Source organism: Silene latifolia, chromosome 11 (assembly GCF_048544455.1).
Source record: "Silene latifolia isolate original U9 population chromosome 11, ASM4854445v1, whole genome shotgun sequence".
Classification (NCBI taxonomy): domain Eukaryota; kingdom Viridiplantae; phylum Streptophyta; class Magnoliopsida; order Caryophyllales; family Caryophyllaceae; genus Silene; species Silene latifolia.
The window spans coordinates 78,221,930-78,232,433 of record NC_133536.1 but is presented as its reverse complement, the minus strand read 5'-3'; the positions used below and the strand labels follow the sequence as shown (position 1 = coordinate 78,232,433).

Genomic DNA, 10,504 nt, shown 5'->3' with positions numbered 1-10,504 from the left:
GTGCCCAGCACCTTATGGACTGTTTGAGTGACGCTGCTGTGGCTATCTCTGACGATTTGATCACTTCTATTACTAGGGTGGTTAATCTTTTTCTTGAGGGCCGGTGTCCTCTTCCTCTGGGTGAGTACATTGCCAGCGCCCCTCTCACGCCACTTTTTAAACCGGGTGGTGGAGTTCGTCTTATTGCTGTTGGTACGGTCTGGAGACGGCTTGTCTCTAAGGTTGGTGCTTCTATGGTTGGTCCGTCTTTATCTTCTTATTTTGATGGGCTTCAGTTCGGGGTAGGTGTGTCCGGTGGAGGAGAGGCTATCTTGCATGCCTTGAACCGGCTCATTGAGGCTCGGGGGGCTCAGATGGGGCTTTTTATGTTGCTGGTTGATTTCCAGAACGCGTTCAACCTTGTTGATCGTTCGACCATGCTTCAGGAGGTCCGCCATCATTGCCCGGCTCTCTCCCGTTGGGTGGAGTTTTGTTATTCCAGCCCGGCCCGCCTTTTTTATGGGGAGCACTGCTTGTGGTCTTGTCAGGGTGTTCAGCAGGGTGATCCGTTGGGCCTTTTGCTTTTCGCTTTGGTTTTGCATCCTTTAGTTTACAAGATCCGGGACACTTTTGACCTCACTTTGCAGGCGTGGTACTTAGATGATGGCACCATCGTGGGTGATACTTTGGAGGTGGGGAAGGTATTGGATTTGATTATGGTGGATGGCCCTCGTTTTGGATTGCATCTTAATGTCTCCAAGACGGAGGTCTTTTGGCCTGTTGAGGATCCTCGGAGTCGTCTTCCTGGGGTTTTCCCCCTTCTATTTCTCGACCATTGCGTGGTGTTACAGTTTTGGGTGGACCTGTCAGTGCTTGTTCTGATTTTAGCAGTGGGATTGTGGCGAAGAGAGTAACCAAGACCATTGAGCTAATGGATTTGGTTGCGAGGATTGAGGACCCGCAATGTGAGTTGCTTCTTCTTCGAGCTTGTACTGGTATTTCCAAGCTTTACTTCTCACATCCTACTTGCTCCCCTAGTGTTTTTGGGTCTGTCCATCTTCCTTTTGATGCCGCTCTTCGTTCTAGCTTGGAACGTATTGTCACCGCGTCAGGGCCGGGTTTTGGGGATTGGCAGTGGCGCCTTGCTACATTCTCTTTTCAGCTTGGTGGGCTTGGTGTCTATGTGGCGGGAGATGTTTTATTTTATGCTTTTTTTGCGTCCCGTTTGCAGTCTGCTGGTTTACAAGCTAAGCTCCTCGGCCCTTCTGGTATTGTAGCTACTGGCCCTGCTTTTGATGATGTCGCACAGGTGTTTACGGCGACTACAGAATCTGGTATTTTAGGTAACCCTAGTGAAATTTCTGCCCCCAAACTTATGAAGAAATTGGCAGATATTTATTTCGCGACGGTTGCTGCTGCCTCAGAGTCTGTTTTCTCTTTGACACCACGCCAGCTTGCTTTATGGCAGTCTCAGCAGGGTTCTCACTCCTCTGATTGGTTACGTGCGGTTCCTATCTCGGGGTTGGGTCAGACTATGAACGGGAGGACTTACCGTAGTGTCTTTGGGGTATCGTCCGGGTGTTCCGTTATTCACGGTATCTAGGCCTGTCCGGCTTGCTCTCGGGTTTTTCTTTGAGGATGTTTTTGGGGACCATCTTGTTTCTTGTCTTGGTACGGTGGGCGTTAAACATCGGCATAACCTTGTCCGGGACACTCTTTTCGACATCTGCTATAGATCTGGTATTGCTGCGGGAAAGGAGGTTGATATCGGTTTGGTTGATGGACATGGTGGCTCTTTTCGTCCTACGGATTTATTGCTTTATTCTTGGGACAGGGGGCGTGATGTGTGCGTTGACTTGACAGGTTCTTCTCCTTTGACTCAGACGGGATGACGGATTTTGTGCTGGCGGGTTGTCGGCGATCTTTCTCGGCGAAAGTGTGCTAAGTATGGGGATTTGTGCGCGGTAGCAGGTTATGGTTTCCTTCCCTTCTCTTTCTCTTCGCTTGGGGAGCTGGGTTCGGATGTTGTTGTCTTGCTCAAGCGGATCCAGAAATTCTCGGTATCTTAGGATGCGGGGGCTCGGGTGGCCGCTTACATTTTTACTCGACTTAGCTTTGCTATTGCTAAAGGTGTGGGAGCCCAGATTGTCTCTCGGCTCCCCACCAATTTCATGTAAACTTTTATTTTTCTTTTAATGAAAGCTGCGCGCATCCTTCTATAAAATAATAATAATAATAATAATAATAATAATAATAATAATAATAATAATAATAATAATAATAATAAAAATAAAAGAATCATTTAAAAGGTAGAGTGTAAGAGGGTAGGTGAGCATGTTGTCGATTTCTGGTTGGTCCCGATTAAGACAGGTACAAAGTGAAATGTGACGGTCTATAGCTAGACGGGTTAATGTCTCGAGTCTATATTAACTTTAAGACGGAAACTAATATTATTACTGTCACTATTATTATTGTCCGACCAAAATATGTATACATTTATTCTTATATAAATAATGCCTCAAGAATATAATTTAATAATACGTATTTTACAAGTGAGCTTTTATATAATATGTTTATAAAAATCGTGTTTGACATAAAATTAATTAAATTGAATAATTCAAAAATATATAATAAAGTGATTAAACGGTTTAATAAATTTTAAATGTCAAAATGGGAAATTCGCGGGTGTTACACCACACACCTGATTACACACTAAAGTGTGTAGTCCTGCCAGAATACCCATCGCAACAGATATTGCTCGCCGCCAGTGGGGGACCACAGCCGTTCCCACCTAAGCCCCGCTCATCTCATCCGAGCGATAACCCATGTTCCTTAATGTGCAAATCCCCTCTGTGGCGGGTTCAACAGAGGGCGAATCAAGGGCGTGAAGCCACTCCCGCAAGTGACTCCACTCAGCCGAGGACGTACCTCGCGAACCACAGACAAACAATCACAACCAACTACAATATCAACAATTACCAATTCCAATACAATATAGACAAATGTTACTAATCAACAACCACCATACATGTAACCAATAACTGAGTAGGAAATCCTATCTAGAATTAGAAATCACAAGACCGTCACAAGCAGCTAATCAATATTGCTCCTCTACGAAACCTCCTCCTATAATCACATAACCATGCCATTACCATCTAATACAACAATATACTCCCAAACCCCTAGTCTACCCAATTAGGGTTTTAACCAAAATAACCGAAACAATATAAAAACTATACAAGGATCTTACCCTCGACACGACGAACTCAACGGCGTAAAGAACACGACCATCCGACAACCTTAGCCTTTGGGATTTGATAGTAACGCGACGAACGAAGACAACGTAACTTCTTTTCTCTTTGAAAGGTTTTTAGAAAAAGTAAAAGTGATGAATAAAGTGACGTAAACCTTTAAATATGAATCACGCGTTATTAACAAATCCCGGCTAAAACAGCCCGTAAAACCAACTTACTCGACAGAGTAAGCCCCACTCGATAGAGTACCCATAGACATAGAAAACCGTAGTATTACAAATGGGACACAATATGGGACATAAAATTAATGAGACAGGGGATTTGCTCTGATAGGAGTAGAGATCACTTGTCCCACTTTTATGTCCCATCACCTTAAGATCTTGACACATCACAATTGAAATGATAAAAATGGTAATATTATAAATCAAAGTGCTCATGTGTTATTAGAAGAAGTAATGGGACACAAGATGAGACATAAATGGGACAGGAGATTTGCTCTGATACTATAGTGAAGAGTTAAGAACGATTAACACCTAAGAGGGGGAGGGGGTGAATTAGGTGTACCTTTTAAAATTTTATCCTTAACTTGGTTAATTAATTAACTTAAGTAAAGAATATTTGAAGTACAAGACTTGAGAAACTTAATTAAATGTAAGTTCACAAGAAGGTACAGCAGTTCTATGTCACAGTATAGGTGACTGTGACACAGAACTTGATTAGGTACATGCGAGAAATAGCAAAGTGGAAGAACGTAAAAGTAAATGAACAAACAAACGACATTTTAAAAATTGGTTCAACCTCTACTCCGAGGCCTACGTCCAACCGTTATTTTATTGCTTGTTTAGAAATTTACTCAAACTGCTAAACCCCTTACAATGAAAATAACTCGCCAACCTACTCCGGTTGCACTCAAACTTAAAGCTACTCCGCTTCAAGATTTTATGGGTTCTATCTCAAGGTGTTACAGAATCTTGAATCTCAAGAGTTCACTTAAATGAACATGGAGATTACAATGAAGATCTAACACGAGAATCATGGAACAAACTCATTATGTCACAGTACAGCGAACTGATACTTGGAGGTTTTATAGCTTTTTCGAAAACAATTTTGAAGACTTAAAATCAGAAAAACGTTTTGCAAACACTTGAAGAACAAAGCTTTAAATGCATAAATGATTTGCAAGGTTTTTACAATAAATGCTTTGGAAGTCTTAAGAAATAAATGTGACTAAGACACTCTATTTATAGTGGATTTAGTCTTAGGTAAGTACAACTTAGAAAGAATAAATCCAATATTAAAATGATAGCTTTGAGTGATGGTAAGTGTTAGACTATAGGCTTGGGGCTTAAGAAATCAGAAAACTTAAGCTTCTACACTCAACATGTGACAATTTACCAAAATGGCAAAAAGCTTTTCTTACTTTAGAAGTTTGACAAGTCTTCTTTGCCATTTTAGTAAAAGGTGTTTGCACAAATCTAGAGGCTTAGTCAAGTGGGCTTGTGACTCCCAAATTTCAGATTATTTTCAAGCTTTTGAAAATTCAAATGTTTAAGGTTTAAAGTTTGCAAAGTTTTGACACTTAAAAATATTTGGTCGAAATTCCTCCTCCGTATGATAGTACCAGAAACCACAGTACAGCGTACTGTTGCATGGTTTTGCCATTACTTGACTTAAATGAGAATGTTACACTTACTCTTACATATGTCGACTAAGGCTTGGAAAATATCGTTGTCTTGACTTCCTTGATTAGCTTGATCATCTTGAATCATTGTTGAAAGTCCATTTGATTGCTTCAATCACTAATTATTTCAACTAAGAGCAAACAATCAAATAACAAAGGGACTTGGCATCATCAATCCAATGTGTTCTAACAAATTCCCCCTTTGATGATGACAAGTCCAAACATGTGTGAAATTCCCCCTTAGCCCATGGTTAGTCGGTCTTTGGTCATTTCAACATAAACATGATTATAAACATGATTAAGGTAGTCGAAAGGTGCAACATGCTTGGCTTAGGTAAAACTTCTAATCATGAAAGCTAAGACATAGTCACGGTGAACGTTAGCCTAAGAGTTAGAAGATCACACATAGCATAATTAACTACTTCCTCCTCTTGACATCGTCAAAGGAGGATAAAACATGTCCAAATGTTAAGCAACACTATTTAAACACACACAAATAGTTCAAGCAAGATAAAAAACAAACATCCGAAAGTGCAAGAGAGTGTCTTAAAAACAGCAAAGAGCCAAAGCTTATAAAGAGATGGACGGGTTAGGGAGGCATGAGCTTAGGAGGCATTCGGCTTGGTAATCTGAAGACGTTCAAGTAGATCTTCATTCATAGTGCGAAGATCACCCATCTCATCCCTTAACTTGCCCTGTTCTTTGACCAACCGATTGACAGTGCCAAGAATTTCATCCAACTTTGCGAGCACCACCCCCAATTCAACAGTAGAACCCGCTGTAGAACCCGACTGATTTTTTCTTTCCAATTTCCCATCCTTAATGTAACACCCGCCCTTTTCTATAATTTTTCATAAAGAAAAATAATACTTTTACATTACTTTAACTAGTTAATTTCATTATATTAATAAAAGTAATTTAATTAAAGCTATAAGTTTTAAAGCTTACGTTATACAAAATATACGTTTTAAGTGGATAGAAATAATAATAATAATAATAATAATAATAATAATAATAATAATAATAATAATAATAATAATAATAATAATAATAATAATAATAATAATAATAATAATAATGATAGTAATAATAATAATAATAATAATAATAATAACTATATTGATAATAAAATTCCGTCTTAAATTATAGTAGGTTTAAGACGAACCTCCGGCTAGCAAAGAACCGTCACATGCTCACATGTGAGGCTAAACTTATCTACTCTCGACCTATCCCGGGTCGACAACACGCCCCTCAATTTTGGCACCCAACTAATATAATAATGATAAATTTACTCTCTCACACTCTCCTCACCCAATCACAGCCCGCCACACACACCATTCTTTTAAAAAGCTACTGTGTAAATGCATAGAACCCCTACCACGCCAACATTTCCGCAGCTGGAAACCAAATACCAGAGCAAGCTCACAAAAAGAACCCATTAATGGCGGTCCTATAATCTTAGATTTCTCGCTCAATTTTCGACCAAACTCAATAATTCTTGCACCATTCTTCTCCTTATCTCTTCCTTCATCTTTTAAGGTAAGAAAGGCATAGCCTTGTGAAGTTCTCGTCTCGACCCGTCTCATAAATGTGACGTTTTTAAACTAACTCGGCTCTTATTACGGTTTTTAGGTGAAGACTTTGAGGACCCCGAAGGAAACTCGTTCATAATAGACCATTCCCTTGAAGATTGAAGAAAGTTAAGGTAACCGTGATAGGTTACTCGACAAACGTCGGGAAACTCCGCCCCTTTCTACTCGTTTTTGCCTTATTTTTCACAAAGTTGAAGTCTTTATGTACTTCCCCATAGATGGAGTTGATTTTGTTGTGTTTGTGCGCATTTTTCATGGTTGTTTGGACCCCTTTTGGTCCGTTTTCTTGCTGAGTTCGGGTAAGGGGGAAGAAGTCGAGTTCTCTGTCTGCCACGGTCTCTTTTTTTTTTACTGTCGAAATTCTGTTGCACTTCCGTCCTACTGCTACTCTCAAGGTCATTCTTGAGTTGAGTTCAAATGGACTGCTAGGAACCTGTTTTTGTTGTGAATGTCGTCATCCTACCCCTGTTTTGTGACGGATACCTCTGTCTCTCGGGCCTGTTTTCCCATACCTGAACCGTCATGCTCGTACTTTACCTATGCACTCGTTATTCTCCTCCTTATTTCGACTGTAATGTGCGTTGTGGTCTCGTTTATTTGGGTAGTAACACCGCTGAATGTCATCTGCAATTGTTGGAAATCTGAAAGTGCAGGGAGTGTAGTCGGCTGTTGTGATGAATGGTATAGGTGTGTCTATGTATACTCGATTTTTACCGCTTGAAAAACTCGAGTTTGGACCGTCAAGTAGGAGCCGCGCATTCTTTGTTTCCCTGTATGATTTCATTGAACGAAATTCCCTGCTCAGCCACTGCTTTCCTGTATGTCGTGAATGCTGCTGATGCCATTCCCTTCTTATTTTTATTTTTTTTTATTATTTTATTTTTATGTTTTTACTTTGTGGTTATTGGTGTTGGGCTCAAATTGTGATCACTTTTGGACCCACTTCTCTATTTTACATGGACTCAAATTCTTGATGGTTGTGGGCTCACCATTCCTATGTTTTTGGGCTCAATTTGACATTTGTGTTGGATGGTTTGTATTTCGTAAATTTCCACATGACGTAAATTATCCATTACCACATGTTATATTTTATTTATTTTATTTAACCGACAAGTATAAATATAAAATGAAATGTTTATTTTATATGTTCAAATATGAAAAGACGATTATAAATAATTACCTGTATGAGTCGTATTCTTGTGGAAATGCCATGATACTACCATATATGCTTTTTTTTTCATTTACGCCCTACTTGTGCTGTTCTGGCAAGTACGGGTTTGGCCTGCTTGTGCTGTTCTGGCAAGTATGGTTTTGGCCACTTGTGCTGTGCTGGCAAGTGAGTCATATCTTTGTCTTTCCGCCACTTTCGTGCTGTTCTGGCGATTGGGGTACTCGGTCTCTATTAGGAGTCGAGTCTTGGGTGCGTGCTGTGCTGGCGCACGTCGAATCGGGATGTACACCCGAGAATCTGCAGATTTAGACTAGGACCGTATCATTATCGTAGTCCTACCCGGGGAAATTATAGTCTAAGAGTAGTAAATGTTAGCATTTTGGATGGTTATATTGGTCATATCTCCTTGAATTACGTGCTCATGTTTAAGTGGTCTTTATCTTGCCTTCTTACATTTTCCTCCATTATTTGACATTGTTTATGTTTTGCTTACTTGCCTATCTTACTCCTTCTCCTTATTCTTGAATCTTTGAACATGTAAGATCATATGCTTAGTTACAATTCAGCTTACCCTTATCATACTTAATCTGATCATTTGTTTATGTGCTTTGTCATGTTCATCTTGATGTTTTGTGGCTGGGAGAACCTTGAGTTACTCCCCACTGACTGTGGCTTTCATGTTTACATGAACGACAGGTTGGTGAAGATGCTTATATGGGGTTTGACGTGTGAGCTAGCGAGTACCCCGGACTTTTAGATTTCCTATTTACCGCTTAGACTCACCTATTTCTTTATGTCATTCGAGGGATATATTTTCCCCACTTTTTACCGTTTTATTTGTATGAACCCTTATTTTTATTTCCGTTTTTCCTTCTGTCGAATGTTAGTGACTCCCGCATGCTAAACTCTATCTACTAAATAAAAGTTTTAAAAACTTCACGTTTTTCGCATATATTTAGTAGTTTACTTTCCGCTTTATCGCGGGGTGTCACACTTAATCTCCAAATTCATTCGAGAAAGAAGGTCCGGTGTCATTTCATCACTCAATTTTTCAATTGCGGAGCTTCCCTTCAACACTAACCCCTCCCTCATAAAGATAATAGAGAGCCACATACCATAAGGGACCACGGCATTTTTGTCAAAGTTGCCGCTTTGGAACTCAGTGGACATCTCAAGAATTCGGTGAAACATAAGGCGAGGAAGGTTAATGGGTTTGTGTTTGACAATGTGATGAATAAGGAGCATATCAAGGAGAGAACACCTCCCACGGCTATTGTTACTAGGGACAAGGTTACGAAAGACAAGGTTAAAGATGAACCTGATGGGTGCGGTTAATTCAAAGGCATATATGTTGGTTGGGCCATCATCATCATGAGGTCGAAGAACCTTCATGACCTGGGTAGAGGTAACCTCATCAACTTCACCCCAATCACGTTTGGGAAAGGAAGTAAGCCCGACATCACATATGTCCAGATGGGCAGCAAGTTGGTTGATTGTAAGGACAAAGGGTTTCTGATTTATATAGGCAGAGAGAGTTCCAGATGCAACATCTACCTTGACTGTTGCATAGAATTGGATGATTTCGGACAAGTATATGGGACTATAGTTGTCCAACAAATTCACCCAACCCTGTGCATACATAGCCTCTTTAAAGTATTTGAAAGCAAGAGAGGTGTCATACCAAGATTTCTTATAACGCCTTCCACTGTGGAAGCAACAAATTAGCATACCGTGGCATATCTTGAAAATCTCATCCGGAAGATCGAGAGAACTAAGATGGTTGAGGACGTCATTCTTGAATGATTCGCCATAAGGAGCAATGACAAGGTCCATGCATGTGTTGAGTGGAACCTTCTCCTCAATAATCTCATTCTCATCTATGCTTGGCAAATCCCGATGATAACGAGCCCGTTTGGGTGCCTTGGTTTTTGAGCCGGATCCCCTTTTCCTTTGAGTGACTTTGGGTTTTGGAGGGGATGCCTCCGGCGTCACATCAACATCATCATCACCGAAGATTTCAAGCATCTTTCGCTTGGACCGAGTTCTTGATGCGGGTTTTGAAAATAATGGGTCAAGCCCATTATCAAACACTACGTTGGCATCACCATGATCCTCAACATCAACTACCTCTTCAACATGCGCCGTCTTTGTTGAATCAGTATTTGGATCTTCATCAATTTTTTCAGCATTGGAACCGATTTCCCTTTCAACAGTGGAAGCCACAGTTGCATCAATTTTACTCATCTCATCCTTCTCCAAACTTTCACTTACCAAATCTTTTAAAAGCACATCATCATCATTCTTTTCAACTGCATCATTTTCATCATCACTATTCTCCTTCTTTTCCATTTCTTTTGAATCCCCTTCATTTTCTTTTGATTTTTCCTCACTTTCTTTTGATTTTTCTTTGTCTCCCTCTAATTTTTCCTCACTTTCTTTTGATTTTTCGTTGTCTCCCTCTGATTTTTCTTTGCTTTCTTTACCCTCTTTTGATTTCTCACCTTCAAGTTCCCCCTCTTTCATCTCACTTGGTTGATCTCCTTTTTCATTTTCTTCGGCAATGTCTTCATCCTTTTTGGTTCCCTTAGAACCGGAGTCTTCTTCATCGGTGTCAATGTCCACCTCAGCATCCAACTGTAGAGAGATAGGAGGATTCCTACTTCTATCTCCTCTGCCATGACCACCGCCCCTTTTGGCGGTTGTCTTCTTTCGTGCAACGGTTGGCTTGGCAGTGGCAGGGATGATCTCATTTGGTTTGGCAGCGGTTTTGGGAGCCATTTTCTTCTTGGCAATATATTTTGGATTGAAAGTATTTCTGAGTTGAAGA

The 10,504-nt window shown here is 40.3% G+C and overlaps 1 long non-coding RNA gene across 1 annotated transcript; it reads left to right on the top strand.

The window, feature by feature from the left end:
• The first annotated feature begins 6,356 nt into the window (after window positions 1–6,356).
• Window positions 6,357–8,495, top strand: LOC141614934 (uncharacterized). Its single transcript, XR_012529481.1, has 3 exons — window positions 6,357–6,453; window positions 6,547–6,619; window positions 8,374–8,495. It is a non-coding gene; the product is annotated as an uncharacterized LOC141614934 (long non-coding RNA).
• Window positions 8,496–10,504: the final 2,009 nt, after the last annotated feature.